Source organism: Gymnoscopelus braueri (genome assembly GCF_963280865.1).
Source record: "Gymnoscopelus braueri genome assembly, chromosome: 7".
Classification (NCBI taxonomy): domain Eukaryota; kingdom Metazoa; phylum Chordata; class Actinopteri; order Myctophiformes; family Myctophidae; genus Gymnoscopelus; species Gymnoscopelus braueri.
In genome coordinates this window covers 27,318,685-27,335,370 of record NC_137608.1, presented here as the reverse complement: position 1 = coordinate 27,335,370, position 16,686 = coordinate 27,318,685, and the positions used below count along the sequence as shown (strand labels likewise).

Below are 16,686 nucleotides of genomic sequence, written 5' to 3'. Positions count from 1 at the left end.
GTTGGTCACTGAATAGCACCACTGGAGCAGTTGTGGTGGTTAAGTACCCATGCTTAGAGGCATCTTTGATAGTACGTGTTTACCCATTGCCCATTGTTCTTTCCCTGCAGAGCCAGCATGCCCTGCGCTTTCTTCATGTTCCCACTGTTGGCCTGCATTGTTCAGACCCATACTCTCAGTTTTTACCCTTTAAGAAAGCCTCTGTGTCATTTTTAGATTTCTTTGGCTATTCAAAAATAGCATGTATCATGTATGAGCTTGTAGATCTGCTATTCTTTGAAAAATCGTGACAATTTGTGCAAATCTTTGAATATATGCATTTTTTTAAAGCGAATATTTGTAACTCAAATCTTTGCCTCTGGGGGGGGGGGGTCCCTGGAACAAAATATTTTGAGATGGGGGTCCGCGGCCAAATACGTATAATTTTGGGGGTCCTTGACATGAAAAAGTTTGAGAACCAATGATATTATAGCAACATAAGTTTAAAACAAAAAACTGTTAGGATTTAGAAGACATTTGTAGAATCCCCAGAAGCAAAGATTTGAGTCACAAATAGCTTAAAAAAAAAAGAGATTAAAAGATTTGCAAATATTTTCACAATTTTTCCAAAAATAGCAGATCTACAAGCTCATAGCGCTATGAGCCTGTATATCTGCTATTTTTGAATAGCCAAAGAAATCAAAAAAGGCCACAGATGCTTTCCCGGTTTGAATGGGTAAAGTGACAGTGGTACTTACAGTAGAATGAGATGGACTGGTGTCAGATTCTCCTCTCTGGATGCCCACTCCCCGGGTAGAGTAAGCGGTTTTTATCTCTCCTCGCCTGTTCTCTTCTCATGCACGTTAAATGGAGTTTGGGTGCGGTTGGGAGCTCAGTTGGGTTGCTACGTCACAGGTGGCAGATTGCAACATTATCGGCAACACAATCTGGTATAGAAACCTGCTTTATTTCCTTTTTTATGTATTAGAATAATTTTCTCCTCCTCTCCTTGCCACCCCTTTTTCTCTCTCCCTCCCCTCTCTATCTCTCTCAGTATATATTTCCTGTATTGTTTCTGCTCTCCTGTGTTGTCACACGGAACAAGATGAGAAACCAGGAAAGCAGCTTATCTGCTGTGCTGCTGACAGCTGGGTAACGCTTGTGCGTGTGTGTGTGCACTGTATAGTGAGACTGTGCACGTACATACGTGCAAGCGTACGCAACTCATGTCTGTGTGGTATACAGTACCCTGAGATCGAATGTGTTGCACTTTGAGCACATGTATCTGTGTGTGTGTGTGCATGCGCGCATCCGTGAGCATGTGTAATAAGTTTGTGTGGCGTGCACGTGTTGCTGCGCCTGGCAGTGGTTTTGATGTACATAGACACAGAGAAAGAGAGTTTTGGCTCCCATCAGCTTTATGCTCCATCAGTGCTCATCATTGTGTTACAAGCCCCTCTGCTCTCTCTCTCTCTCTCTCTCTCTCGCTCTCTCTCTTGCACACACACACACACTCACACGTGCACACACACACACTACTGCTACAATTCTCACAAAGCTCTCCCACTCACTGACTGAAAACCCGTACGGCACTCTGTTTTTCTTGCACAGTATGTCTTTCTCTCACTATCCATCTATCTTTATGTCTGTCTGTCTGTCTGTCTGTCTGTCTGTCTGTCTGTCTGTCTGTCTGTCTGTCTGTCTGTCTGTCTGTCTGTCTGTCTGTCTGTCTGTCTGTCTCCTGCCCACCCGCCTGTGAAGTTCAAGTCATTCTCTTGATCCTGGGTAATTCTTTCTTACCATCCATCTTTGTTTCATTCCCGATCTTTTATCTCATTCTGTCCTTCTGTTCCTACATTCTGTCTTCATATTGCCATTGTTAAGTTTTTTCTTACTTTCTCCGTCTCATTCTTGTTTTTTTATTGATATTACCTCTGTCGTGCTATCTGTCTTTCTGCCTTCTGTCTTTACGGTATCCCTGCCTCTAGCGTTCTAATTATCCCGCTCTTTCATCTTCTGTAACTTTCCCCTCTGTCTCTCCTTATTCGCCTTCTCCATCCAACAGTCTTCCCCGTGGCCGGATTATCATGACCACAGGCTAACTTGCCTTGGGCCTCTAACTATATGAGCAAATTGTACACGTTCCAAATCAAAGGGATAGGCAGAGGAAAGTATGTTTGCTTTGTCAATTATACTACTTATAGATCACATACTGTAGGTGCTTGTATGCAGCAAGTCAAACTCATCAATAACCACATTAAATGTTTCCATTTGCAATTTGCTTTTCACATCAAATAAACCATCATTTCCTGCGCCGTAATTTGAACATTTCTTTCACTTTCTGTTGCTTTGGAGAACGTTTGTGTATCTAGCTCATCTGGTACAGCTAATGCTTCCCTTTCATATCCAATCTTCAAGCTCACAACACGTTGCATCGCAACATAAATGCAGTATCCAGTTTATCTAATTCTACACAGGTTTTGCTGGCTTCACTTTGGGTGTCTCCTTTCTCATTTTCCTCTGTAGATATGCTCCCTAACGCCTTCCTTATTTTACAGTAGTTTTGCCAAAGAACTTGAGTGGAGTCAGCTCGCGAGCTCAACTAAGTGTTTGATTGTCCCTTTAAAGTCTACAGTATATGGATATCAACCTTATTTCCCACCTTTTGGACTGCTGGCCTCTATGTTGTTTACAGCTACTAAGTTTAGAGAATTGGCAGCACAAGGCACATAATGGATTAATGGGTTTCTTTGCTTCAAGTGTGCCTGAAGTCCATTGCACCGCCCTGACATGTTGCTGGCATTATCAAATGATTGGCCTCTACAATTAGATAAGTCCAGCCCTAGGTTGTCCACCATGGCAATCACACAATCTTCTAAGCTTTGACCTGTAAGGCTCTGAATTGCCTCAAAATTGATATATTATTTATTATTAGTTTTCTCCTTCTATCTCTTTCTTTTTACCCTTTCTATATTCTGCTGCCCGTTCTCCCATTTCTTGAGTCTTTTCATCCTATCTCCATCCCTGTCTCCTTCCTTGCAGTGCTGGGCCATGTTCATGAAGCATATTGGCAGAGGCTGGTGGTCACACACGCACACACGCTCGCTCACGCACACACAAACATTGCATGCACGCATGCACACACACGCACGCACACATGCACACACACGCACACACGCACACTTACGCAGTCCCCTGAAGCCTATTGGCGCTGGCTGGTGGTTGATGAGCAATGCCAAGTTCTCAGCATCCATGCCCATCAGAGCTGCCCAAAAAACCTCATTAGGCCTCCTGGCCACAGCATGGCACTGGCTTTGATACTTGCCCGCCTGCTTGTTTGACTCGGACAGCGTTTCAAAGTCCTGAAGCAATGAGCAACAAGCGAAGTAATGATTGATATCAGTTCAAACCACAGTTCAACGATCCTCTCCTAGTGTTTGAATTTTCCATACCTCAGAGAATTGCATGACTTATGGGGTGGGTAAATAATTTGAACAGAAGAAGTGGCAGTTGGTGTTCAGCCTGCTCATGAAACTGGTGGCACAGACAAGTGGTGTCAACAAACTGACCCTAAACCATTGTATAACAAAATGAGACGTTCACTCAGAAAGAAATCATGCACACTTTCTCCTACCTTTATTATTAGTTGTCAAAAACATCATAGATATCACAGTAATCCAACATAGCCTTTGCCCTGACCCATCGGAATTGAATAGTTAACAAACCACACAACAGGAAGATAATTGGTCACCCAGAGACTTGTATTTTGTGGCTTTTGGTTAGCGTTATAAGTTTAGCATTGGCAGTTCAGTGCAGTTCAGTGCAGTGGAATGGCAACTAGCCCTGGTGTTGTTGTTTGGTAAAATCTGAAATGGATGCTGACAGGATGTGACAACAAGCTGGTGAATTGGCCTGAGAAAGTTATTTAGGTAGCCAGTCCCCAGTGTGGTGCCCTGTGCTCGGATTGGCTGGCACTAGTCGCTGTCCCATGACTACTATTATCAGTCAGGAGGTAAGGGAGAGGGAGAATGAACTGCTTGCTAGCTGACATGCTGTTACAAAGCTACTGATTGGAGCTAACTGTGAGTGCCTATTTGGTATTTCTGGCCATGTTTTGACAGAGTGAAAGGTTTTGCTGACTGGTACCTAGCCTGAAAGCAAACTAGCAAACTAACTTAAAAGGCAGTCATACTGTTGTAGAGCGGGGTTGTAAAAAAGGGCAGCAGTAGCTCTACCTCCTGGGTAGATCGGTCGCCTGGGAATCGAAAGGTTCACAGTTTGATTCCGGTGTTGAAGTGTCCTTGAGCAAGACACTGAACCCCGGGTTCAGTAACTGCTCCCCGGGCGCCGATCAATAGTTGCCCACTCCTTCTAATATTTAGGATGGGTTGAATGCAGAGCACACCTTCTGGATATGTTCAAATGTACTTGGCCAACAAAACTTTCTTGTAAATCTGACAGAGAAAGTACTGTATGCGCCTGCCAGCTAGCAAGCAAACTAGCCTCATTGTTACTGTGTGGATGAGGCCTGGCAGATGAGAGACGGACTAGGTCGTCCTAGCGACCCTAGCGACCCTGCTACACACACCACCCACACAGCAAGGGTTGCTGTAGCCTGAAGACTGAAATCAAGCTTGTCACCCTAACTAGCAAATTGATAAAGAAGAGTCACTCTCCTCTCCCTCATTATTGTTGAAGTGTCCTTCAGCAAGGCATTTAACCTGCAACTGCCTGAGTGGAAAAGCTTAATGGCCAACAGCGACTTGGACTGGTTGCTCCAGGCAGCTCCCAAGTGGCCAGGGCTTGTGTGCATGAGTTTAACCCTGAAACTTCATCTTCAGGCTGCTGCCGTAAATAGGATTGTGGTCTAGCCAAATTCTCTGGTAAAATAAGGGAGAGCTGGCTCGGTCCTCAATAATATGGCTGTCAGAGTATAATATATTTATCAATAAATACAGTAATTTCTGTCAATAAATTATCCTGCATCGTGGCTATGAGTGTGCAGCCTTTTCTTCACTTTTTGTCAGAGTAATGTATGCAGGCTTTTAGCCATGTTGTGAAATGCAGCTCAAATAGCCCTGTCTAAAAGGATGTACGCCTAGCTGTTTGCTTTTTAAAAGTACAGCAACACATGACGTGTGCAGGTAGGTACTTGTGGAGAATAGCAGGGTTACATAAAGTATTTGTTTGGCTATACCTGCTGTCAGCTTAAGGTAAACATTAGACAATGTAATGACAGTCATGAAGACAAACATGACTGGCATTGCATTGCATTGTCAGCTGTACCACAAATCTCCTGTCTCCCACTTGATGCCTATAGCCAAAAGGCCCTTGTGACAGCTAGCCAATTGCTATGCAATGGTGGCTAGAATGACAGCTAGAGAGACTCAAGCTCAACTTTGGTCCACCTTCCTTTCGCCCTCGTTCCAATCCAACCCCAATCCAACTTTATTTATAGAGCACATTCTCTCTACTCTGTATTTATCAGTAACTATTCCCTGTATGTCTTTTCTTCTACCGCTCTATCTATCTATTCATCTTTCTATCTCTTGTCTCCGGAATGTTTGTAGCTGACGATCCTCATCCATCCTTTACATGTCAGGGTCTGTTCAACTCTATCTGGTGCTGGCATTAATCTAATGCACCAAGTTTGTCCCCTGAGAAAGTGGGATATGAGAAAGGGGAGAAGGAAGAAACTGAGAGATGAGAAGGTGAAAGATCGGAAGATTGATCTCTATATACAAAGACTGGATTTGAGGAGCGCAAAAAGAGAGACGAGGGGGAGACAGAAGTTGAGGCAAGGAGTGAGACAGAAGGAGGACTTTGGGAGGGTAAAAGGGCAAATAAAAGAGAATGTCATGTGAAGACAGGGAGAAGAGGAGCTGAAAGGAAGACAAATAAATTGAAGACAAGGTTATACATTCAAGTCATATGCTAGACAACCTCATAACTTGCAGTTGTTTACTGCAGTAAGCTTATAGTAAAGTGTATTCTTTAAAGTAAAATTGTACTCCTTATGTGGTCTAGTTCAACAATTAGTATTATCTCCATGTTTCAACGTTTTATGTTTTTGTAAATTAATGCTACTATACTTCCTCATATACAGTGTCACACAAAAGTATCACAAATAGCTGACCTACAAGTTCACATGTGAGCTTGTAGATCTGCTATATTTGCGATAATAGTTTTTTTGTGAAAGTCGTTAAGTCTCTGTGGGTTTTATTGAACCAACGAAAAGTATTAATACAATCAGGTGACTAAATTATAACTACATTGGATCCATTGGAACACAGGTATTTTTTTTCTCAATTTCCTGGAAATTAACCGTTTTGGACATACAATGTTTCGGCCGGACAACGACAATCTGTAACATTACTTGGCTGTTGATTTCAGGTCTGTATAAACAGTAATGTTTATAATGTATATCAGGGGGCCCAGTCTGCCCACACTTTTCTGACTTGAGAGCTTTTAAAATGACCAGCAAAACATGAGATACTGTACCAACAAAAGAGATTATAACAAGCCCACCACTGAAAATACTTTTTATTTTCCTGTGGGGGCTGTTAAAATTGTGAGGGAGCCTAAATAACAACAACATTAAGGGTAAGAACTAAAGAACACATATATTAATCATTCCAATTACTTCACATTGGAAGGAGTTGAACTTCAAAGCAACCCTTAAGAGAAAGTTTGGTTAACTAAAGTTACTACATATGGATGGAATGTACTGTAACACCACATTATAGCAAAGCATGTACAGTCACATTAAGGCATAATATATCTATGACTCAGTATTGAGCCCGCTTCTCACTAATAGCATTACGTAAAATGTGTTGTGTGCCTTGCACAATCTTACCATGTAAAATCTTAGTTATCAGAAGTCTCTTATTTAAATGACTCATATTAGCAGTCTCTCAAAGTTGTTGATCCTGCCTTTTACAGACAAGTTAGTGGTTTGTACGTGCCACTGGAACTACTGTTTTCTTGCAGCTCTCTCTCTCTCTCTCTCTCTCTTTCTCTCTCTCTCTCTCTCTCTCTCTCTCTCTCTCTCTCATATTGACTGTCCCTTCAATTCCCTGCAAAAACCATTACCATTAAAAGCAAGCAGGCTAAGAAACCAACTTACTGTATACAGCACCTACACAAGCAACTTTAGCTCACTGTCCCATTATTACTACATACGGACCCATACTGCACATACAGTACAACCAACAGCGCTGTCCATGGTCCTGAAACAACAAGCGTCAGCACAATACACACAAATCACAAGCCCCAGCACAACACATTCCAATAGTTTATGATGGGTACCTACCTTATTATTATGACTTGCACTGAATGGAGTCAGCTAAGGTTGCATTATCCGGACATTAGCTGCTGATAGCTAGTCTCAAGCAGGTCTCCAAATGATAATCAGGCATGGTGGAATGGTATTTAGACTTAAAAATGTACTTAACTATTTGAAATGAATGTTTACAGTATGTGGGAAAACACTGATTCACATGAATAAGTTCAGTAAAGCTCGAGTAAAGCACATTTTCAATATGCCAGGTCCCAAGTTAACTCTCTCAGTGCCAAGCTACGAGTTATCCCAAGTTTTTTCTGAATGCCCTCAGTGCCAACTACGAGTTATCCCGAGTTTTTTTTTTAAATTAAAAAAATGGAAAATAGTTTTCAGAACCCAAGATATCGTGATCCGAAGATTTGCTGCTCCATTCACTTCTTGTTTAACTTATTGTTATTATTTTGTTTTATTTAAAAAAAATTGCTGGCACAGTATGAACATATATTTCTATTTCATTGGCACTGAGAGAGTTAAAGGTAGGGTAAGTGATATTTTGGGGTATTTATTTATTTTTTTGTTAAAAAGGTTAAAGTACTATATTCTGATAGTAATCATTGCTACAGAGCGTTTGTTCGGTCACAGGGGTCTCTCCAGCTCTTTAGTAAACAGAATCTAGTACATTTTCAGGTAGGTGACAACATTTAAGCCAATCAGGAGAGAGCACTGAACATGCATTTTCTGTTAGCTGGAGAGACATGGGAGACTCCTTATATGGACAGGACACTCTATAGTAACGAGCACTATCAGAACATAGACCCATTTTGCAATTATTTGAATAATTGCAAATCACTTACCCTACCTTTAAGTACATTCAACATGTTGGTCAGATCTGTTAAAAATGAAAAACCTAATAGCCACTGCTCTTTATCATTCATCAAGTTACTTGTATTCTGCATGTTTAGTGAAACTCCCTTATCTCTGGAAGGAGCTTTCAAAATTGCTGCAAGAGCTTGCCCGTACATCTGACAGTGTGTACTAAGAGATCAATGTGGTTGCAGTCAGCCTACTCCAGATATGCATGGAACAGCTGTCTTTGAAGTGGTCTTGCCTGAATAGAACAGGTGACTTTCTTTGGCACATTTATGACCTCTTTCATGTTCAGCATTTCTCACATAGTGCTTGTTGATGTATTATGCAGTGATAGTTAATACAGGCGGCAATGCATTTTCCTTCCTTGCATTTGGCAATGAATCCATTACATGCACATGCCTACAGGCGCACCATTGGTGGTAATTGACACCAACTCGGGTAGGAGCTGGGTTTTGTCCGGGGGTGAAAGTTCTTGCCAGAACTATACCCCAACCTTCGTCTGCTCATATTTCTTTCCCCGTTCATGCATCCCTGAACACATGCATTCAATTTATTTATGGCTGTACAGTATGGTGTAGAAATTACAAGCACATAATATCATGCATAGAAAACGATTTATTTAAATCAAATGGTAATGTGTTCATGTTGACATAAAACTTAAACAAAAACTCAACAATTAGGCAACTCTTTTTAATTACAAATTAAAATACAAGCTCATAAAGCTATAATTTGATATAATTTATAGCCAAATTAAACCAAATGGTGTATGTACCACAGATGTGTTAATTTGACCAAAAAATATACTTTTGTTTGAAATTACTAGTTATTACTATAACTCATAAACAAACTATCCTAATAATTTGTCAGCCAACACCAATCAAATGCACCATTTCCAAGCACGGCTGTTTTGCTGTAATCTATTTACTGCTCCCCCCTTTCTTACCGGTACGGTGTGCCGGCGCGGAATCTTTTAGCGGAACGCCGTACAGACCCGTTCCGGCCCACTATCACCCCTGGTTTTCACTTATATCAGTGGACTGGTGTAGCTGCAGCGGGAAACGCCCACTGTGCTATGTTCTTCTGAAGTTGCTCCATCAAACCATCCGTCATAATTTCACAATACCGTCTAATGGTGTGTTCAGACTAGCTGCCTTTTATGAAGAAAAAGTGCTGCCATTATTGCTTTTTCTGCTGAAAAGGAGAAAAAAAGGGAGGAGGGGTCGTCCGCATGATCGAAAAGTAAACAGACTTCAATATACAGTAAGTTCATGGAAAGTACAGAATTTTGATCACGTTTTAAACTAGTAGGTGAAGGTATGAAGCCCCTGAATTGCTAGCCACGGCCATTCAAAATAATGATTTGTTGTGATTGAAGGGTCTGGGCAGCGATGCTGTTGTTTGCAGGGTTTTCTTGGTTGAAATTCCAGTCAGGTCAATCGGTGTCCTTTGGTGTCCAACTGCACCAGACATTTCAAAACAATGGAACGGTACCATTATCCGATCGGATCGATTTATAGCTATTCAAGCTGTTGTCAATAGAATCCCAGGAGTTAACATATTATATATGTTGTTATACCTTTCAATCCTTGAAACCATCCGTGTCATTTCTGTTGTTACTATAGCAACATGATTGTTTTCAGAAAACGTAGGATTTAGAGGGTTTTTAGAATCGACCGCCCTCAGGCCTAAATGGGTCGACTCAGAGGACCATGATCACATGGTATGGAGCACAGAATCATAAATGGATATTGTACAATAACAATATTCGTATAGGCGTTGCAAAAGGCATGGCTGAAAACGTTCTCTGTGGTACCCATGCCTATGAGTGATTATTTGTACATAATTTGAACCGGGGGAGAACGTTCCTCAGAAAAGCACCCGACTTACAAATAACTTTTGGCATATCAGATTGGAGTAATGAAATTAACTTCAACGTGGATGGATGAGTCATATAATACTTTGGCAGATAATTGCATAACGCCTTAGTACCAGCTCCACTCCTCGGTGACAGTCAAATATGCATCAGCACACAAATAAAGATTCCCAATTGAGCTTCATGAGTCATGTCGGTTCTTATAGAGAAATAAATAAATGACTTCACTTTGTCGTTTAGTTGACTGCAAAAATCTCCTGCAAAGTCCCTGATTCTCCTTCCTTCTTGGTCTTCAGTCCAGTGCTGAAGGCGCACGGGGGTGAGATGACATAAGTGGGGCCCTCACGGCAGGTGCTTCCACACAGCTTGTAGTTACATGCTGCCTCCATTGTTTTTCAGCGTTCACACAAAGACAGCTTTGCCAGCACAGCAGTGGCAAGGGGAGAGAGAGCGGCTGCTACACATAGATAATAACTGGACGTGAATATTTTAATTAAGATTCTTTTTTAGTTAATTCCTCTTTCTTTCTTTTTTCTTTTCTTTTTTCGTTTCCTCTTTTCTTCCCTGTGGGCCGTTAGCTTAACATCCCTGAATAAGATGATCACTGTGTCTGCTCACTGCTCCTATAAGTAGTTAGGATGGCTCAAATGCAGAGGACAAATTTCCCCTAGGAGATAATAAGGTATACCTTACCTTATTTTTAATGCATGCAGGTGCAGTTGGTCTCCAGCCTCCAGATGCGTTTCTATTTATTAATATTGTTGTGTTTTTTAAATATTTGGACAGTATAATGACTGCTCAAAATAGGGATGCAATCCAGCTTTTTCTAAATGAATTATGAATTATCATACATTTCTTTTTTTGTTTCTCTCTCTCTCCTTTCCAATTGGCAAAGGAGTCGTTTGGCCCTCACTTTAAAAAACACCATAAATTCATTTTTGCAAACAACTTTTTTTGTGTCATATAATCATGATAATTACTCACTTTAAATTGTGAAGACTGAAATATAATTGTGTAAGTTCCTGCATCCCTTTGGCCTTCATGTGGATGAATTGTGAAGGTGAGCCATAACGGCTGAATTATCAGTACAATCTGTCTGTCTGCTTTGCACCAAGCCTGTCAATGTGTCCCTATTCTCTTTACTGTTCCTCTCTTTGCCTGCATTCTAGCCCATATGACTGCTTTCCCCGATGCTCACTTTCCTCTCTCCTCTCCTCTTTTCTCTCCTCTCATCTCCTCTCCCTCCCTCCCCTCCCCTCTCTATACAAATCACCTGGATGGGTTATAGCTAAATTTTGTATGTGACTGTTTAAAGGTTTTAGGGTTGTAGGGAAGGCTTTTAGGCAAACTTGGCCATTAACACTGTGTTCTTCTCTGCCCAATAAAAACTAAGACTGCAGAGGAAGCCCTTTAAATCACAGTGATTTACCCTGCCCAGGTATATAGGTGTGTGTGTGTGTGTGTGTGTGTGTGTGTGTGTGTGTGTGTGTGTGTGTGTGTGTGTGTGTGTGTGTGTGTGTGTGTGTGTGTGTGTGTGTGTGTGTGTGTGTGTGTGTGTGTGTGTGTGTGTGTGTGTGTGTGTGTGTGTGTGTGTGTGTGTGTGTGTGTGTATGCGCACACATGCGCGTGAATGTTCCATAAGGACAGAGGATTCAGATTGTGAAGGTGTATTTATAGGAACCTGTGTGTGTGTGTAAGAGAGAGAGAGACACAGAGAGAGAGAGAGAGAGAGAGGCTCTCCAGAGTGTTTGCACACACAGGCCGTTCTGGTGCCAGCTGAGAGGCAGCCTGCTTGCCGCAGAGAGTGTACTTGAGAAAGGACACCTGAGTTTGTAAATCAGCCCTACTTTCCACCTTCTGTTCCTCCCTCTGTCTTTCTTTCTGTTTTTCATTTCTCCTTCCTCTGTCTGTCTGTCTGTCTGTCTGTCCGTCTGTCTGTCCCTCTGTTTCTCTGCTGTCAGTCAATCAACGCATTTCTCTCTCATTTAGCGTTTTCATCCCCACCTTTTCTCTGCAGCCCTTTCTTCTCCTATCCTGCTCTCTATATTTCTGCATTCTGCATCTGTGACGTGCTGTGAGCTTGTACAGTAGATCAGCTATTTTCGGATTGCAACACCGTTGTACGACGGAGCAGATATTAAGCATTGCAGTCTCAGCCTCTCACACGCACACATGCACATGCCCTCACACACGCTATTTGTGCTTTGCCTAGATTTTGTTTTGTGTTGTTTTCCTTTATTTACAGTAACTGTGGGACAATCTTTTTTCCATTTGATACTAAACATATGTCTCATTGATAATTATGAAGTTGTTGGCCGCTGCCAATTTCGTCGACGCTGTTCTCGCCTCACCTTCTGTTGCTCTCTCAAACTTCTATCGGTGGATAAATACAACAAGATTTAGCTAATATGAGGAATTTAGCACTGATTATGACTTCGCACATAGACTACTTGCAAGACACGGTTGGGAAATCCCTCTCCATGGCATTTCTCCCATGTGATCCTTTAATGGTCTTTTAAAACCGGGAAAGCATTTGTGTCATTTTAGATTTTAGCGTTGGCTATTCAAAAATAGCAGAGCTTGTACATCTGCATTTTTTTGGAAAAATCTTGAAGGTGTGACAGTGACTCAGTGTTGTATGTAATGGCTCTGTACTGTATACAGGCCATGAGGACATTTAGTGGCTTAAGTTTTAAGTTGAGACCGGGAACGTATCTGTGTCATTTTAGATTTTAGCTATAGCCATTATTTTATACTTTGGCTGTTCAAAAAATAAAGCTATATACAAGTTCATAGAGCAGCACTAAGTGCCGCGCTATGAGCTTGTAGATCTGCAATTATTTTTTAAGTCATGAAAATGTGTGCAAATCTTTGAATATATAATATATTTTTAAAGCGAACATTTGTAACTCAAATCTTTGCTTCTGGGGGTCCCTGGAACAAAAATATTTTGAGATGGGGGTCCGCGACCAAATTCATATCATTTTGGGGGTCCTTGACATGAAAAAGTTTGAGAACCACTGATATTATTGCGACATACGGTTTTCAGAAAACTTTTAGGATTTAGAAGACATTTTGTAGATGTGTTCCCGGATTGAATGGGTTAAAGTGATTTGTAGTTCCAACCATACAGTATCACCTGAACACTTAGTCTTGATATGACATTTTCAATTTCATTTCTACAAGGCTATACCTACTGTATCATGCACCTCGGCTCTAAATAACAATATCGCTATAGCAATCTGGCATAGCCCGTCCCGAAATATACCGCAGATGGACAACCAGGAACAGAAAGGATCTTAATTTATTGCCTTCATTATGTTTGCCTATACTTTACTCTCATCTCATTTTACATATGTTTACAGAGCCAATATGAAACGTTGCCCAAACACTTTTTGGGGTCTCTGTGTATCTTCAGACCAGCATGGAATTCAGATCTGACAGATGGCAGAACTGGAATTTGTTTTCAGGGACATGGTGACACAATCATGCTGTTTTGAATTCATTCTGTATATTTTGCTTTCAGTGGGTTGTCAAACTTGTCATTGCTCCAATCTGTAGCCATTTTGTGGTAGTATTGCGGCCATCTGCCCAGCGTTCCGTTTAATTCAATTGTGTACACAAAATTGCACAACTGAATATGAAAGTGACAAAATATGGCTGAAGCGGTTTAGTTTTGCCTGGCAATAAGCTGCCACAAGGTTGGCTGGGATGGCGAGGATGGATAGATGATGAATGGATGGATAGATACTGTAGATGTACATGTACTGTAGTCACACACACACACACACTCACACTCACACTCACACTCACACACACACACACACACACACACACACACACACACACACACTGCTGTGTGGGTAATAGTGAAGGCTTAATAATCAACATGTCATCACCAATAACTGAGCATATATGTTCAGAGGAACATGAAAATATGGTTATTCCGTCCAACATATTAAACATTATTGTATATTTATTAACCCAGTTACTATGGAGACGGAAACATGCAAGCAACAATCTGCAGCTGTCACTCGCAACAGTTACAAACGTTATTAATAGCTAGCTTAATTAAATAAGTAATGAAAAGAAAAACAATTATGTTAAAAAGCATAAGAATAATGAGCATTTACTCACATTTTATGTACACACCCTATAGCAAAAGGAAATCGAGTGTAACAATGTTAGACGTTGCCATCGGCAACAGCTATAATCGCAGGAAAATAATTGTTCAGATTTGTGCTGAATGCAAGCTTTATATGAAGATACAGTTTGTTATTGTAAATGTGTGCAGCTGAAATTGTGGCCTTTTTAGCTTAGTTCTCACTCGTACTTCTCCCAAAACATTGAAATGTCATGCAAATCAATATTTATGGATTCAGGGAAAGTATTAATAACCCTATTCCCTAAAAGAAATAATGGTCGCTTAACCACTTAAACCCTATACTTAGTTGGCCGGCTCTATACTAGACCCCTCCTGTTTTCGCTCATGCATTGCATCGCACCCCATCGCGTTGAGCTTGTAGATCTGCTATTTTTGCCAAAAGTTAGCCCCAGAATGGGGATCCTAGGGTTCAAATGATGAAAACACTGCAGATTGATAGATATACAGGACAGACAGACAGACGTGTTAGTCAGGGGATATTAGCAGAAAGATTTCCAATCTTGGAATAAATTCCTTACCAAAAAAAATCTTCACCAATGTGTTTGTAAAGGTGTCTAGTAACACATCTCACAAAGACTGAAATTCAGTTTCCCTAGGAGAATTTGTGACAGCTGCTGAAAGTTGGGGTACCCACCATTTCCCTGCATTTCCATGCAGGGCAAAAAAAAACAAATTTTAATTCTGTTTTAAGTAGCATGTGAGGGGTCAAACTAGGGTGTTTTTATGATTCTGAATCCATTGCAAGCATTTGTTTTGCACCAAAACCACTCCTTGGGCTAAAAACAGCTTTTACACAAAAAGTATACCTGGACAAGTGGTTTTTGCCCTGCATTGAAATGCAGGGAAATGGTGGGTACCACAACTTTCAGCAGCTGTCAAAAATTCTCCTAGGGAAACTGAATTTCAGTCTTTGTGAGATGTGTTACTAGACACCTTTACAAACACATTGGTGAAGATTTGTTTTGGTAAGGAATTTATTCCAAGATTGGAAATCTTTCTGCTAATATCCCCTGACTATGTGGTATAATTACTCATTATATTGTTGTTATGTTTGTCTGCATCTGACCTTCATTTAGAGCGACAGCTTGTAACCCCCAACCGGGTTTATCATTTATGATCATCATCAATTGATAAATATATAAAGCAACAATGTAAAAAAGTTATCATATTGTATACACTATAGAGTATATAATAATGAAATTTTTGTTTCATATTGTTGTTTTATATATGGTCAATTGATGATGATCATAAATAATTTCTGGTAATGTTATGGTGTTCAGTATAGCAAAAACAGCTACGATATTGTATAGTATTCAACTTTTAAAATGTCACGCCTATCGTAACACCTAAAGTAGTAACTTATAGCAATGTTAACAATTAATACTTTAATTCTCTAACCAGCTTCACACAGACATGTACAGTATGCACACCTAATCATTCAATTCTGCTGACTTCTTTATTCCTTTATTGTTTTGTAACTCCCTTAACCCTTCCCATCTCTCTCTCTCTCTCTCTCTCCCCCCACCCCATCTCTATTTAACCGCCACCCTTTAATTGAATCTCAGGTTGATGGTGTTAGGCCGTGAAAAGAAATTGTTGAGTTGAATTAGCATTGCCATCTCAAAACTTGACTTATTCAGTTAGCTCTGCGCTCAAGCTAATTAGATTTCTACCGTTCACCCTAGATTTCAGTCAGACAGCTCTCCAAAGCATAATCACATTACTTTCAAAACACACACACATGCATACGCACGCACGCACACACACACACACACGCACACGCACGCACGCACGCACGCACGCACGCACGCACGCACGCACGCACGCACGCACGCACGCACGCACGCACGCACGCACGCACGCACGCACGCACGCACGCACGCACACTCACACAGTGTATATATATACACTGTGTATATATATATGTAAATAGTCACACATATAAACACACACAGACCTGAAAACAAATGTATACAGTGTAAGCCAACATTCACAGTCATACAATAAAAACATCTTGAATGCATATAGTTGTCACTTCTGCTTCTGTCAACTCTGCTTACTCCACTACAAGGTTCATTGTGCAATTAGATTGTGTTATATTAGTGAACGTTTCACAATGGACCCTGGTACCATTTCTGTCTCTGTGTGTGTGTGTGTGTGTGCTCTGTGTACGTGTGCATGCATCTGCGTGTGTATTGGGAACATGTTGCATAACGGGGGCAGTGAAGTGTGAAAGAGAACAGGTGGCTTTCTTTTCTGCCATGTAGCTTTATGTGCCACCTTCCCCACTGTGTGTGTGTGTGTGTGTGTGTGTGTGTGTGTGTGTGTGTGTGTGTGTGTGTGTGTGTGTGTGTCCTTGCTGTGTGGGGAGATCATAGGTTTGCATAGTAGGTATCTCAGTGTGCACGCCTTTCTCCATGCGTGCAATGTGGGTAACATGTTTGCTGTGTGTGTGTGTGTGTGTGTGTGTGTGTGTGTGTGTGTGTGTTGTCCTGTTCTTTAGTGAGCAGGGTTCCG

The 16,686-nt window shown here is 41.1% G+C and overlaps 1 protein-coding gene across 2 annotated transcripts in view; it reads left to right on the top strand.

Moving 5' to 3' along the window:
• Window positions 1-16,686, top strand: part of ccser1 (coiled-coil serine-rich protein 1) — a 179,536-nt gene that overhangs the window by 156,947 nt on the left and 5,903 nt on the right. The window lies entirely within an intron of this gene.